A 15,042-nucleotide genomic window follows, 5' to 3' on the forward strand; every position below is an offset into this window, starting at 1 on the left:
GGCCACCAGAGTGCAGATCTGCAGCATGTCCAGTAGAATAATTACAGAGAGTCTGTGTAGACCTGGTTGGTGGTCTCAGCTGCCTATGTGGTCTTCGTGATAGACAGTCGAGGCCACAAGCCACCAGGTCCACAGCACAGTGCCTGGCACTGTGTCAATCATGCCAGTCAGTGGAGACAAGTCCAGAAGCTTGAATTTCCTTTATAAAACTGTGGACTAAGCAATGGGGTTTCTGAGACACAGCCTCCAGGCATTCACCCTTTCTTTTTTGAAGGTGGGATTATGCAGAGATACTGCCCAACAGACTAAGCTCAGCTAGCTAGGCCTTGTTCAGATTCAAAAGCTTCAACTTATCTCTCAATAAACTAAAGGGGAGACACCACTCAAAGAGGGAAATCAGAGATTTGGAACACCCTGGTAGATGACAACAACAAGAAGGGAACAGGGGACAGGAAGGCTACAAGACAATGAGTCTTAAGACTCTAAAACTAACAGGGCTGAGCTTTTAAAAGCTTGTCATCTGAAACCAACAGGGGATGGAGAAAGAAAATTAGTTTGGCATTCTGAGGTGCTAGTGTTACAAGAAAAAGGGGGGAAAAAAACCTTAAAGGTACACATGCTCAGAAAAAACCAACAGGAACTAAAACTAAAATAAAATGTAATTACAAATCACTTCAACTCCCTCACCACGAATCTCCCAGCTGTCCCAGATTCTCGTCAAAGGAGGAGATCTTGGAAGACAGTCAACAAATCAGAATTGTAAACACTAAGGAAAGAATCAGGTCTCCTTGTTAAATTTGTCCTCTTGGTCCAACGTGGTTTCTCATATTTAAAAATCATGCTGAATGTCCACAACCAATCGTTTTTCCCAATTAGGAACAAAGCGAGGAATGGGAATACAAATGCAAAATAACAAAAAGTCATCACTAAGGTAGTCTGACAGTCGTTGGAGTTCATAAGATGCTGTGAGATCATCCCTTCCTTTCAGGCGATGGACTGCAATACCTCCTTGATAGAGGGGGAGTGGAATGGCCAGCCAGTAGGCAGAACACACTGTCTCTGTGGGGGCTTTGCTGTGGGATCCCCCACACTGGCCTTTGGTTAACCTAGTCATGGCTGACTACTGTCAGCGGTCTATCTCTTGTCCTATCAACCTGATGAAAAGCCACATGGGTCTAAGTAAGGTGACCAGTGGCCAAGGACTTCCTTTGGAAGGCCATTGGGTGTTCTGAGTACTTTAAGATTTCACAAAAGTAGGAAATAGATTCAGTAGGCAGCTCAGTAAGCATTCCCAGTATATCTCACCTCTTCCCTTCCATTGACTCTTGCTCATTGACTCTTGGTCAAAAGCTACAGAGTAGTTTGTCTTCCTGACTTTTACTGTCTTACCTTCATTCCCTATTATCCTCATACCTGAAATTACCTTCATTCCCTATGATCCTAATACCTGAAATCCTATGACTTCTGAGCTCATCTTCTATCTTTTAACTGTAATTGAAATTACCTCTCAATTCAATATCCATGTATCATTTTCTCCTCAGACTTGCTGCTGCATTTACAACCATTGATTGAGTACCTCCACCAGCAAAGCCAGGTACCTTGTCTCTCTGACTGTATTATTCAGGGGTGGGAGGTGGACAGCAAGCTGTGGGGAAAGTCTTGGAGTCAACGGACCTGGATATGAATCCAGATTTTCCGCACTATTCAACATCTACTTAGTGTTGTGCATGTGAACTCTGTTGTATTTGCGACCATTGTTTAATGGGGAAAATTCCAGATAACACCAGGGATTGGATTTAGATAAATGAGAAAATAAATGTGAAAATCATCAAACCTTACTTCTCATGGTCAATTAGATACCAAGATCGACTGATTCCACCCCTGTAATGTCTCCCACATTTATTCCTCTTCATCTCTAATATCCTGGCAGAATCCCCCACTACTGTTGACCTAGTTTAGTGGTTAACAAACAGTTCTGAGCAGCTTGGAAATCTCAGGGACCCCCAGGTACTTCTGCAGGTGGGAAATAAGAAAGCAGCATGTCTCCTCTTGAGGTCCATTCCTTCCTCCTCAATTTTAAGAAAGTCTGTTCTATTTTTATGTTTTGTGCATTTTTTTTCTTTTTATATTTGAAGGAAGTGTTTTCTATGCTATTTAGAAAAAAACCCACTGGCCCACATATTGATTTTGTCACATAATTGGCCTATCTTTATAGTATCTCTCTAATAATCTACTGTATAGTCAGCTTTCAGATTATTTCCAACAAAGCACACTTCTGCTCATGCTGTTTTCTATCACCCAGAAATGCAGTACTAGATTTGGTAGCCATCAGCCAAAAGTTGACTATTTAAATTGATTTAAATTAAATTAAAATGTAGTTCCTCAGTTGTACCAGCCATACATCATAAGGCTATATACCTAGTAGTGGCCGCCATTTTGCACAGCTCATAATTGGAACATTTCCATTCTTGCAGACATTTCTTTTGGACAGAATTCGTCCAGATTGCTAAATAAAAACAGCTGACCTTGACGTAGCACTTAAATCTATCCTTTCTAAACCAGCTTGCTGCTGTTTTCCTCCATGTAATGCTTCTATTGGACTGAACCATTACTAAGCATACATGCTCACTTCCGGTCTTCATGGTCCAGCTTACCCAGTCCCATAGGTCTCCTTCACTCAATCACTCTATGCTCAAATCCTACTCCCCACTTAGAGACTCTCCTCCATGAAGTCCTTGCAAGTTCCCCAACTCAAAGCAATTTGCTCTTCCTGGGAACTCTCATAGGATATTAAATGATGCCCTCTACTGTCCCTTTTTACCATTTCTCCTAGAATTTTAATTATCTCTGCATACCCGTCAGTCCTTGAGTTCATAGGGCTTCTTCCAGAAGCTGATTCTGAGGCAAGGATTCAGTAGTTTAGTTGAAAGGAAATACCACAAATCACCAGTAGGGGAGAAGCAAATCAATAAAGAACGCATTAGCAATTCAGATACTACTGTTGGCAAGTGGATCTTGGTCCCATGGGGGAGACCATGTCAACAAACCACTCTAAGTCAGAGGTTGGAGTGTTTATTCACCAACGTCCCTTCCATTTTTTATTTGAGGGTTGCTTCCAGAGAAAATAATTCTTGGGCATATCCAGCTTGTCCGACATTCAGGCCAAATACACTTGACCGGAAAAGAAAATTTCCTCAAGCAGAGAGCTGTGACGCTCTCAGTAGGAAATCTCTCTTGTATAGTAGTGGTTGCTGAGGTGGTGTAGGCAGGCCACCAGCTGTGTCTACTATCACACCCACAAACTGGAAGGTGGGTGACATCATCGGAGTCAGTTTTGGCTGCCTCTCTCAGTCACCTAACACAGGTCATTGATAAAGGGTTGTTCAGTGAATGAAAACATTATCCCAAGGGTATTAGGCACCACAGAAGAATTCTTAGCAGAATCTGATGGTTTGGATACCTGAGGTCACTCACTCTTAACCCAGATAATCTCTGAACAGACAGATAATTGGGGGGTTTCTGTTGGCTTTCACATTAGTACTTATGGACTAAATATTGTGTAAGCATGGGAATTTGCTAAAACAAACTGTGAAGGAGCTCTGGGATTGCTTCAGAAGCTTCCCTGGGCAAAGGAGATTGTATCTGGAGAGGAATGCACAGAGGAACACCTGTGATACTTGCCTTTAACCCTGATTTCATCAGCGACAGGGCAGGGTCCATCTTCTGTGTCAGTCAAGAGGTGTAATGGAACCATGTAAGAGTCGAGAACCTAGGAGGAATGTGTGTTTGTGTGTGTGCGTGTGTAGTATATGTGGCTGTTTTTGTGGTATGTTTGTGTGTTATGTGTGTGTGTGTGTATGTGGGCTGTGGTATGTGTATATGTGTGATGTGTTTGTGTATGATGTGTGTCTATGTATGTACGATGTGGCATCTGTGTGTGGTGTATGTATGTGGTATATTGTATGTAGTGTATGTGTGATGTGTTTGTATGTATAGTGTATATGTATGTGAGATGTGGTATGTGTGTATATAGTGTGTGTCTGGAGTGTATGTGGCTCTCTGTGATGTGTTTATGTGTGTGCATGTATGTGGGATGTGGTGCATGTGTGTATGTGATTGTGTGTGTGGTGTGTTTCTGTGTGTATGTGGGAGGTGGTGTGTGTGATGCATGTGTATGCTCACATCAAGAACGGCACGTGTTGCATCCCTGGAGCATGGCTGGGGGCAGCCTGACCTCCTGCACCACCCTGACCCCCACGGCGGGGTCGCCACAATGCAGGCGCCCTGGTGCCTAAGGTCTCCTTCGCCCCTGACTCCAGAACCCATGCCGGGTGCAGAGCTTCTGTGTCAGCGGCGCTCGCAGAGCCGGCTTCTCGCACGCTGTTGAGAGCCAGAGGAGCAAACAGGGGGCATGGCCCTGACCCTCCTGCTGTCATTTGCCATTTCTGCAAATTAAACATTTAAACAACCAGAATGAACTTTCAGTCTCCCTCTTCCAATTCTGTCCTCTTCCATGAATTCATTCTGTCCCTTCTCTTTCCATTTTGACGGAAACCCAGCTTCCAGGACGACTGATGCCGCTAACCAGATCTTCAGACACGGGAGGCACGGCTGCGATTTTTGAGGAAGATGAGAGAAAGCAGGGGTCGGAGACTAGTCCCAAGCTCGCCCAGGAGGGCGGGGCACATAGGGGCAGGGCTGCTGACAGCAGGGGTTTCAGGAGGAAAACCCGAAACCCTATGAGGCGGCTCTCTTCCATGTCCAAGTGCATGTCGAGTGGCAGAAGGCTCATAGCTGATGTCAGGGGCCCACTGTCCACAGTCAGGTGTCCCCCAAGACGAGGGCAAGATTGCAACAAGAAGAACGACGTGTAAAAGGCCAGGCAAGGTGGTGTCCTGGGTCCCAGCCACCGGGCTAATTCAGTCTCCCAAAAGGAGCCTGTTGAGAGGTGGGACAAGACAGATGGGCAGGTGTCAAAGTGTCAAAGTCACACAGATGTGACTCCATGTGTGAACCACGTGATAGAATCATAACCCGTAGACTCGAGTTTCCGGAGTGCTCGTCCCTCTAGTCCCAGCCTGATGCTCACTTGGGGAGAACCACCTCTTTTAGGGCTCAGAATCCTCCACTTTAAGACGAAGCTGGTAAAAGTGCCCACCTCAAGGGGTGTGTGAGGATGAAAGGGGTGACCAGGTCGTGAGTCCCTGGGGAGGGCACTAGTACTACGCATGGGCGGTCTGAAGATGGCTCCGTGCTGCCCATGTCCCAGGCCACATTTGCAGTCAGGGCTTTAAGGAGGTCACAGGAATCTGGGCTATCTCTCACTCACCAAATCTCGAATTACTCACTAGATTTGTAGGTTGGGGGTTTCTAGGTTTATAATTGCTTAGACAATCCCATGGGAACCAGCATGAGCTCAACCTGCTGGTGCAGGCATCAGTGGGTCCCAGGTTTGGGAAGGGGAAGGCAGGGTGGACATAAGATTGAGACCTCATAGACTTCCCCCCAAAATGGTGAAGTAATACTGGGCATAGTTCGGCACGAAGTATCGGAAATGTGAAAACGATCAACCCAGAATAATTTGAGAGACCCTGGAACACGCCATCTCCAAATACTCTTTGCCATCCCATAGTTGGGGTGATTCCTGCCTGGGATTTTACCTGCTGAGTTTCCTGAATAAGGAACCAAGAAAGGAGCCTTCTCTCAGGGTGGTGACTGTTAATATGCGTCTTTTAGCAGGAAGCAGAGAGAGTCAGGGGTGCTGGTGTGAGCGGAAGTTCTCACTCTGTTCTATCCTTTTATGGCCATGTTGGTATAAAGACATGGAGACGGTTCCCGTTGGGATAACCCATGAAATACACAGGTTCTCAGGTTATAAATAAAATCACTTGAATTTCTGTGTTTTTGATAGAGTCTTTATTCACTTGGTCAGCATCACACACGTGGTCTAGCAAACCTCCCCCAACACCTCTTCATAATTATTTAGCTTTCCCGCCTTCTGCGGCTGCACCTGTTTAAAGTCAGAAGCAGCAGGGGGAAACACCAAACTTATCCACCACCACTCCCCCAACCCCCACCAGAGCCGATCTCCGCACACCAGTAGAATTCCAAAGGTCTCTTTGGGCAGGTCCAGCAAAAAGTGAAAGACATAGGCCCAGCCTCACCAAACCACAGGGAAGATAATGGGGTTAGGGTTGTAAAGCAAAAAGGAAAAGAATGTGAGGGGAGGGTCCAACAAGGAAAAGAGGAGAGCAGTGTCCTGGGAGAAACTATTTACCTCTAAGTGGTCAGGGATGGAGCCCGGTCATTAACACCTACTGTTGTGCCAAAAAATTCCATATACGATGGAACAATGTTGCAGGACCCCATGCTGCAAAATTACAGGAAAAGAGCATAGCTCAGGGAGGTGAGGGGAAGTCAAGATGTGCGGACAGAGATGAGGTTGGCCTGATCTTGAGGACATTCTGATATCTGTGGGTGGTGGAAGAAGGCTGTGGAACATGTTATTTTCTTATAGAAAGGGGCAGACCCCTGAGCTGGTTTGTTCCCACCCATCCTGTGCCTATAAATGATGAGACTGGTGTATGGACATAAACATAGAGTTCCCTCCACCCCAGAAGGGCCATCATACTGGAAAACGGAACCCAAGGACTCCATCCCTTGGAAACAGGCTCCCTTGAGAAAGCCCTACCCTGTTCAAGATTCTGAGCCCTATCCTACTCCATTCCAGACTCAACTATTACAAAAAAGAAAAGGTGCAGAGACAAGGTGCCCACGTGCTCTCGCCCATGTGGAGTTTGGTGGATCTGGGCCCATTCACGGGGTGGGGCTCAAGCTTGAGGAGAAAATGGTTTGTGAGAAGAAAGTCATCTCAGAGAGAGGCACATGGATGTTGGCCACAGAATATGGTCTTTCATCATTTTTGGAGGGTTTGGGAGGCAGGAGGACGTGCTCATGCCTCCAGAGGCTGGGTAAACGTCTCAAAGAATTGAAAAGAACCTTGAAGATGAGCCCTAGGACATAGCCCAGGCATGGAGGGCCACAACTGTGGGAACACAGGAGCCAAGAGGGTTTCTTAGGAGCATGTGTATGAAACTCCCTGGGAATTTCCAGAGCTGGCTGGGAGGGAGCAGAGATCCTCTGAGACTGCTGTAGCCTGCAATTTGTGGTCAAGTCCAAGAGGATAGAGTTTGCTGTTACCCGTGTGTCAGAGAAAAGCAAGCCCCATATACATCCCGGGAGCCCCAAATGGTGAGACATCACCATGAACTATACCTCTCCATCAGTCTCATCATTTCTAAGCACAGGACGAATAGTTATTCTCCTGACTTGACCATATGTGGTGTTTGGTTTGGTTTGGTTCAGTTTTTATCTCCAGCACAAGACGGGGTTTGCGATGGTCCCATATTCCTTTCTCCCTCAGTTCTCCTTGTGATTGATCAGCAAGATGGAAGGTCAGCTGAAGGCGGGGTTATGGGAGACTCTCAGAGAGTCCCCACTCTTGAGAACTTCATTCCCCCACAGCCCGGACCCTTCTGATTTATACGCTACCAGGCTGCAGGGTCCTGACCTCAGTGTAACGCTCTAATCAGATAAGCTGACCACAAAACCTTCTTTATTCTCAAGACCACGGCTCCATTCGAGCACAGCTGTCCATGAGCCACCTTGGGGTAAGGACTAGCCTTCAGGAGTGACATCGAGACTGGCAGTCTGTCATAGTAAATGCAGGCTGCCAGCCCTCTCATGTTACTAGGAATGATTATGGGGAAAGTATGCTTTGAATGTTGGAAAAAGGGGAGACTTAAAATGTATTTGGCTCAGACAATTCGTTCTAAGGGATTTGGTGCCAAATTTCCTGCAATCATAATCATGGCCCATTTTCACAGTCACTAGACTCTCAAATCCTGTGTTTACAAAATAAAGAACTATAAAAAGGGGAAACTTGACCAATTTTAAGTTACAGTGGTGGTACAAATGTGATTTGGGACAGCGTGAACAGAAGTTAACTGCAGCGTAGAGACTGCTTTTCTGTTTCTAGATATGGTAGAGATTAGGTACAGCATTGTTTAGAAAGCATACATTTGCAGATCCCCTCTCTTTTTAGGAGATTAAAGCGAATATAACCTGCTCTGCTACATTTAAAGTGGAGGCGGGGGGGGGGGGGGGGGGCGGGATTTTCTGGTCTTTTGTTTGTACAGGCAGCCCCAGGCACAGGGTTGCACAGCCAAAGAAGCTTCCTTGTTTTTTAGAATGTGTTTGCAGATTGTCCTGTAACTCAGCTTCCTTATGCATGCTAGCTAGTTTACTGGTTCTGAAGCCTTCTCTCTGCCACCCTCCTTTTTTTTTTTTTTTTTTTTGCGCCAAATTCACCTTCTGCAGAGGACAGCGAAAAATTAGGGGCTGGCTCCGCCTGGTGCTGTGGTTGGAAAATGACACCAGCTGCCTGCAGATGGGAGTGCCCTCTAGTGCACAGAAATGGGAGTACCACTACTAATTAAATGCCGGTTACTAATGAGACATTCATTAAAATATTGAAACTGCAAAAATATCAAAACTACAGTCATGCCCTTCCTACAAGCCAGGCGTTGTGCTAAGGGCTGTGTATAGTTGCCTTCGTTGTCGATTTCTGTGGCTTAAAACATGAATCGTTTATTACCTGCAGTGGGTTTCTGTGAGCCAGGAATTCAGGAACAGCTCAGCGGGGTAATTCTGATGGCGGTGGCATCGCAGAGCCTTGTTTGCTCACATGTCTGGTGGCTGAACTAGTTATACTGGAAGAGCTGGGGTGAGAACGCCCTGCATGTCTCCCTGTCTCTGTGTAGCCCCTCTGGGAGTATTCTCCAGCATGGCCAGACCATTTTCAGGTTGGCTCAGGGTTTCCAACGTGGTTAGTCACATTCTACCTTCAAATAAGACAGTGTTTCCAGACCAGCTTAAGGGTCTCACAACCTACAACATGTATTCACCAGTTGCCTTTCCTATCCTTTGTGCACTTGTTTTTGTATATTTTAAATATTCTATAAGCACACACCTGATTACTTTTTTTTGTTTTAGTCATTGAATTCTCTTTTAGAACAATTATCAATTTAAAAGTGTTCTTTATATTTACTTTCTCTTTTTACCCCCTTGGGAAACAAAACCTTTAGGATAGCTACATCTATTCTATATATGTGCAGATACATATATGCATATATATGCACATCTTAGTCTTCAACTTATGAGAGTTTGACTTAGGATTTTTCAACTTTATAATGGTGTGAAATTGATATGCATTCAGTGGAAGCCATCTTTTGAAGTTTGATCTTTTCCTGGGTTACCTGGGAGCATCCTCTCCCATGATGGTGGGTAGTGGCCACAGCTCAAGCAATACACTGACAACCATTCTCTACCCAAACAACCAGGCTATTTTTCACTTTCAGTACAGTGTTCAATCAATTACATGTGACTCTCAGCACTTTATTACCATGTAGGCTTTGTGTTAGATGATTTCGCCCACCTCTAGGCTCGTGTAAGTGTTCTGAGCGTGTTTAAGGTCAGCTAGGCAGAGCTAGGGATCAAATAACATTTGGTACATCAAATAACATTTTCAACTTATGATACTTTCAATTTGTGATGCATTTATTGGGACATAATCCCATTGTAAGTCACAGAGAATCTGGGGGTGGGGGAAAGAGAGAGAGGTTGGAGGATTTATTATGAGGAATTGGGTCACTTGGTGAGAAGTCCCATAATCTGCTGTATGCAAGATGGGTACCCAAGAAAGCCCTTGGTGTAATCTGAAGGCCAGAGAACCAGGGGGCCAGTGGTACACATCCCAGTTCAAGGGCAGGAGAAGACTGATGTCCTACCTTAAGTATAAAAGCAGAATAAAAAAAGGGGAGCATTTCCTCTTCCTCAGACTTTTGTCCAGTTTAGGCCCTCAAACAATTGAATGCTGACCACTCACCCTGGGGAGAGCAATCTGCTGAGTCCTCTGGTTCAAATGCTAATCTCATCCAGAAACACCCTCCATATATACACTGAGAAATAATGCTGAATCTGACACCCTTTGGCTCAGTCAGTTTAATTCATAAAATTAACCATCACTCCTCATTCTTCAGTATTTTGGTAATCTTCATTCTTTGTGTACAACTACATTTCCTATATTATAGACATTCTGCTAAAGTACTTCTTTCACTTGTCTTTTAGCACAGATGTGCTGGAAATGAATTCTCTGAGCTTTTGTTTGTTCAAAATATTTGACTTCATTTTTGAAAGATACAGAATTCTGGGTGGATAGGTTATTTTTCTTTTGGTACTTCATTGTCTTCTGGCTTGAGTAGATGCTAATGAGAAATATGCTGTAATTGTTTGGACTGCCTGATTCCAGTACTTGAATATTATTTATCTAGGTGGATTCTTTTTTCTCACACATGCTGTATGGGCCTTCCTGTACAATTTGGATATGCATATTAGAGTCTTTCATTACTTTTGTTATCTCTACAAGTACTTTGTCTGCTGTCTCTCTTCTTTACCTTGGATGGCATCTGATTACTCTTCCCCTCATACCTTGCCACAGGGGTCATAGTGCTTGTATTCTTAGGAAGGTCTGTCTTTCTTTAAATGTCAGACTTCTTGCCTGTTCTGCAACCTTGCTTCTCTGATGGATTCAAAAAGAGTTGTAATCTTAAGGATTATCTGGCATTTTCTTTCATTACTGTGGAAGTTATGTTTTCTTTCTAGTTTTCTAAATCTTAAGGATCAATGGAACTTACAGTCATTTTTTATTTTGCTATAATTTAACATGTAGATAAAAGTTGGAAAAAAATGACCTTTTATAACCTTTACCCAGATTCATAAGTTTATATTTGCTTTCTAATCCTCTCTGTCTTTCTGCCTTTCTCTCTTTTATACCTACATATCTCTACATCAATATTTATATATCTTATGAATTATTTGAGAATTGGTTGGGATCATTTTATCTTTTACCTTAAATATTTTAGTGATTGTTTTTGTGAGGACTTTTCCACGTAACAATAGTATATTTATTAAAATAGGAAGCTTAATATTAAGAGTGTATGTCAAAATATGAACAGACACTTCTCCAATGAAGACATACAAATGGCTATCAGAAACATGAAAAAATGTTCATCATCACTAGCCATCAGGGAGATTCAAATTAAAACCACATTGAGATAACACCTTACACCAGTTAGAATGGCCAAAATTAACAAGACAGGAAACAACATGTGTTGGAGAGGATGTGGAGAAAGGGGAACCCTCTTACACTGTTGGTGGGAATGCAAGTTGGTGCAGCCACTTTGGAGAACAGTGTGGAGATTCCTCAAGAAATTAAAAATAGAGCCTCCCTATGACCCTACAATTGCACTACTGGGTATTTACCCCAAAGATACAGATGTAGTGAAAAGAAGGGCCATCTGTACCCCAATGTTTATAGCAGCAATGACCACGGTCACCAAACTGTGGAAAGAACCAAGATGCCCTTCAACAGATGAATGGATAAGAAAGATGTGGTCCATATACACTATGGAGTATTACGCCTCCATCAGAAAGGACGAATACCTGGGGCACCTGGGTGGTTCAGTGGGTTAAGCCTCTGCCTTCGGCTCAGGTCATGATCTCAGGGTTCTGGGATCAAGCCCTGCATCAGGCTTTCTGCTCAGCAGGGAGCCTGCTTCCTCGCCTCTCTCTCTGCCTGCCTCTCTGCCTCCTTGAGATCTCTGTCAAATAAATAAATAAAATCTTTAAAAAAAAAAAAAAAAGAAAGGATGAATACCCAACTTTTGTAGCAACATGGACAGGACTGGAAGAGATTATGCTGAGTGAAATAAGTCAAGCAGAGAGAGTCAATTATCATATGGTTTCACTAATTTGTGGAGCATAACAAATAGCATGGAGGACAAGGGGAGATGGAGAGGAGAAGGGAGTTGAGGGAAATTGGAAGGGGAGGTGAACCATGAGAGACTATGGACTCTGAAAAACAATCTGAGGGTTTTGAAGGGACAGGGGGGTGGAAGGTTGGGGGAACCAGGTGGTGGGTATTAGAGAGGGCACAGATTGCATGGAGCACTGGGTGTGGTGCAAAAACAATGAATACTATTATGCTGAAAAGAAATTTAAAAAAAAAGAGTGTATGTCAACATATTCTATATCTAAATTTTTTTAGTCATTTTTTTTTTAAGATTTTACTTATTTATTTGAAAGAGAATGAGAGAGAGAGAGCATGAGATGGGGGAGGGTCAAAGGGAGAAGCAGACTCCCTGCTTAGTGGGGAGCCCAATTTGGGACTTGATCTGGGGACTCCAGGACCATGACCCGAGCCAAAGGCAGTCACACAACCAACTGAGCCACCCAGGTGCCCCATATTTCCGTCTTCCCAATAACCTTCTTATTTAGTTATTTATTGTTTGGTCCAGGATCTAATCACACACTTCGTTGTCACACACTACTTCAGTTTCTTTTAATCTGGAAGAGTTTCTCCATCTTTCTTGAGCTTGACATATTTGAAGACTAAAGCCAAATTTTTATTTTATTTTTTAATTTTTTTAAAAGATTTTATTTATTTATTTGGGAGAGATTTATTGAGAGAGATCACAAGCAGGCAGAGAGGCAGGCAGAGGGGGGGGGAGCAGGCTCCCTGCTGAGCAGAGACCCCCGATGCAGGGCTCGACCCCAGGACCCTGAGATCATGACCTAAGCTAAAGACAGAGACTTAACTCACTGGACCACCCAGGCACCACAATAGTTATTTTTATATCTACCCCTTTATACTGGTATTTTCAACTGCAATCAAACACCACAATGTACACTGCCATTTTACCCATTTCCATATGGAACTACTTCTCAATGATGAGAAACATGGCTCTCATTATATAATTAACATAGTTATATTTCCACCTATCTTTATATATAGATATCATAAGATAGATATATAGATATTTTTATTAAGCCTAGAACACACAGAAAGCCTTCTCAGAATTGCCAACCCCTACCTCTGTAGAAAGCAGTCTTACTTATGGGAGCTCAGCATCTCTTTACAGACTTTTAGGTAAAATTTACACATGTTAAAATACATAAACCTTAATTGTTCAATTTAGTGAGCTTCAAAAATGTACCTACTTCTAATATCACCCTAAAATTTAACCTTTTCTTTGAAGACCACCTAGGTTAGCCTCCACATACCACTCAAACATTCTTCTATTACAGAACTTACTGCAATTATTTCTCTGTAGATTATTTTCAGTAGACTATGAGTTCATTAAAGAAAGAGACCATGCCTCGTCATTTTTGAGTACCTAGTCTCAAACAATGTCTAGCATACAAGTGAATATGTAAAATGTCATTGCAACAAAGAGCCTGCAGCTTTCAGTAAGGGGGTTGTATAATTTTCAAGTTAAGGTCTGCTTACTATTTCTATTAAATCACCAGCTAAGGAGGTTATGATAAGAATTGTCAAGACATAAGAGTGGGAGGAAAAAGGCAACAGTTGGAATGCTAACAATTCGTTAGGTTCTTATAACTCTTTACAAAACCATAATATTCTTTTAAGCGTTCATCTAGTCTTTGAAATTGGTGGGTGGTATGAAATCACTGCCACTCTATTTATATTATTAAGACCTTCAGTTTTAGCAAGATATTTAAAGGTAAATACAGGTTACCTGTCCAAAACTTAATGGAGAAGAACATTTTTGTAGTTCCTGGTTGATATTCTGACACCCAAGATTTATCATTTTCAGTTGTCTAAAAGCAGTGGGTAATCAAATTTGTTGACAGACAGATATTACTATAATACCACTGTCTTGGCAAAGGGAGAGGCTACACGAGTTGAAATTTGATTATGCAGTTGCTTCAGAATCATGTCTGGAGCTGCTCTTTTTCTTAAAAAAACAAAACAAAAACAAAACCAAACAGACAAAATATATACTCTTGAATATAATTATCTAAGTACATATTTCTAATTCCCATAAGAAATTATGGCAGAATAGTTTTGTGATGGGAAACCTGGAAGATGTCAGAACAGTTGGATTCCGGCTATGAATCATCCATTTATCAACTTGAAATCTTATTTAAGTCATAATACTTTCAGATATGTGACAATAAAGCCACTTCATAAGGTTACTATGAAGGCTACAGACAATGATCACAATGCTGATGTTAGTAGATTACATTTGGGGGGAGCTTATCATGCACTAGGCACTCCTGTCCATTTTTCATTTAATCCTCACAAAACCCCATCAAGGTTAGTATTACACTTTTGGAAGTTGAGAAAACCAGAGTTTAGAGAAACTCGGTAACTTGCTCAAGGTCATACACTTCATAAAATGGTAGAGCGACATTTCAAATCTAGATGTCTCCAATGCCAAATACATTGATAATTGTTGTTTATCCCAAATATATGGAAAGAATATCACAATTTCTGATGAATATTAAATAATCCCATTGTGCTAGTTCCTTTCCCTTTTCCTTCTCTGCTCTCTGGGGCAACAAAGCACGCTAACAAATTTAACAACCATCTCAAACATATTCTGTGTCAAATCTGTGTTTCCAACTCAAATTGCCTTTCTGTAAACTCAATAACTATGCATCCAACTTCCTTGAATGTCCTAGAGGCATCTCAAATTCAATAGAGCCTTTACCAAACTCATTATTTCCATGTTAATTTCATTCTATCCATGGTCCCTGTATCAGTCAGCAGTTTTCTTGTAGTTCCCTTATCACTTTCAAATCTTCATAGCTTATTGATATACTATTTATACCCCCTACCTGATCAAATTTTTGACCAGATCAAATGACTGGTCAAATTTTTCTGCTCACTAAAAATTCAACTTGAAAAATCTGTTCCCTTTTGGATCTTTGTAATATCAATTAAGTAGCATCACTTCTAGTCAACTTTCATACTTTGTATATAACTTTATTCTTATATTTTATGATTTTATATTTTAGCGATAAGTAGATATTTTTTCCCCATTGCCCAAACACAGTTTGCTAGAAGTTTTTAGACAATGGAATTGTTCTACATATGTTCTAGTAACTACTGTGATG

This window comes from Mustela nivalis (assembly GCF_964662115.1).
Source record: "Mustela nivalis genome assembly, chromosome: 5".
Classification (NCBI taxonomy): Eukaryota; Metazoa; Chordata; class Mammalia; order Carnivora; family Mustelidae; genus Mustela; species Mustela nivalis.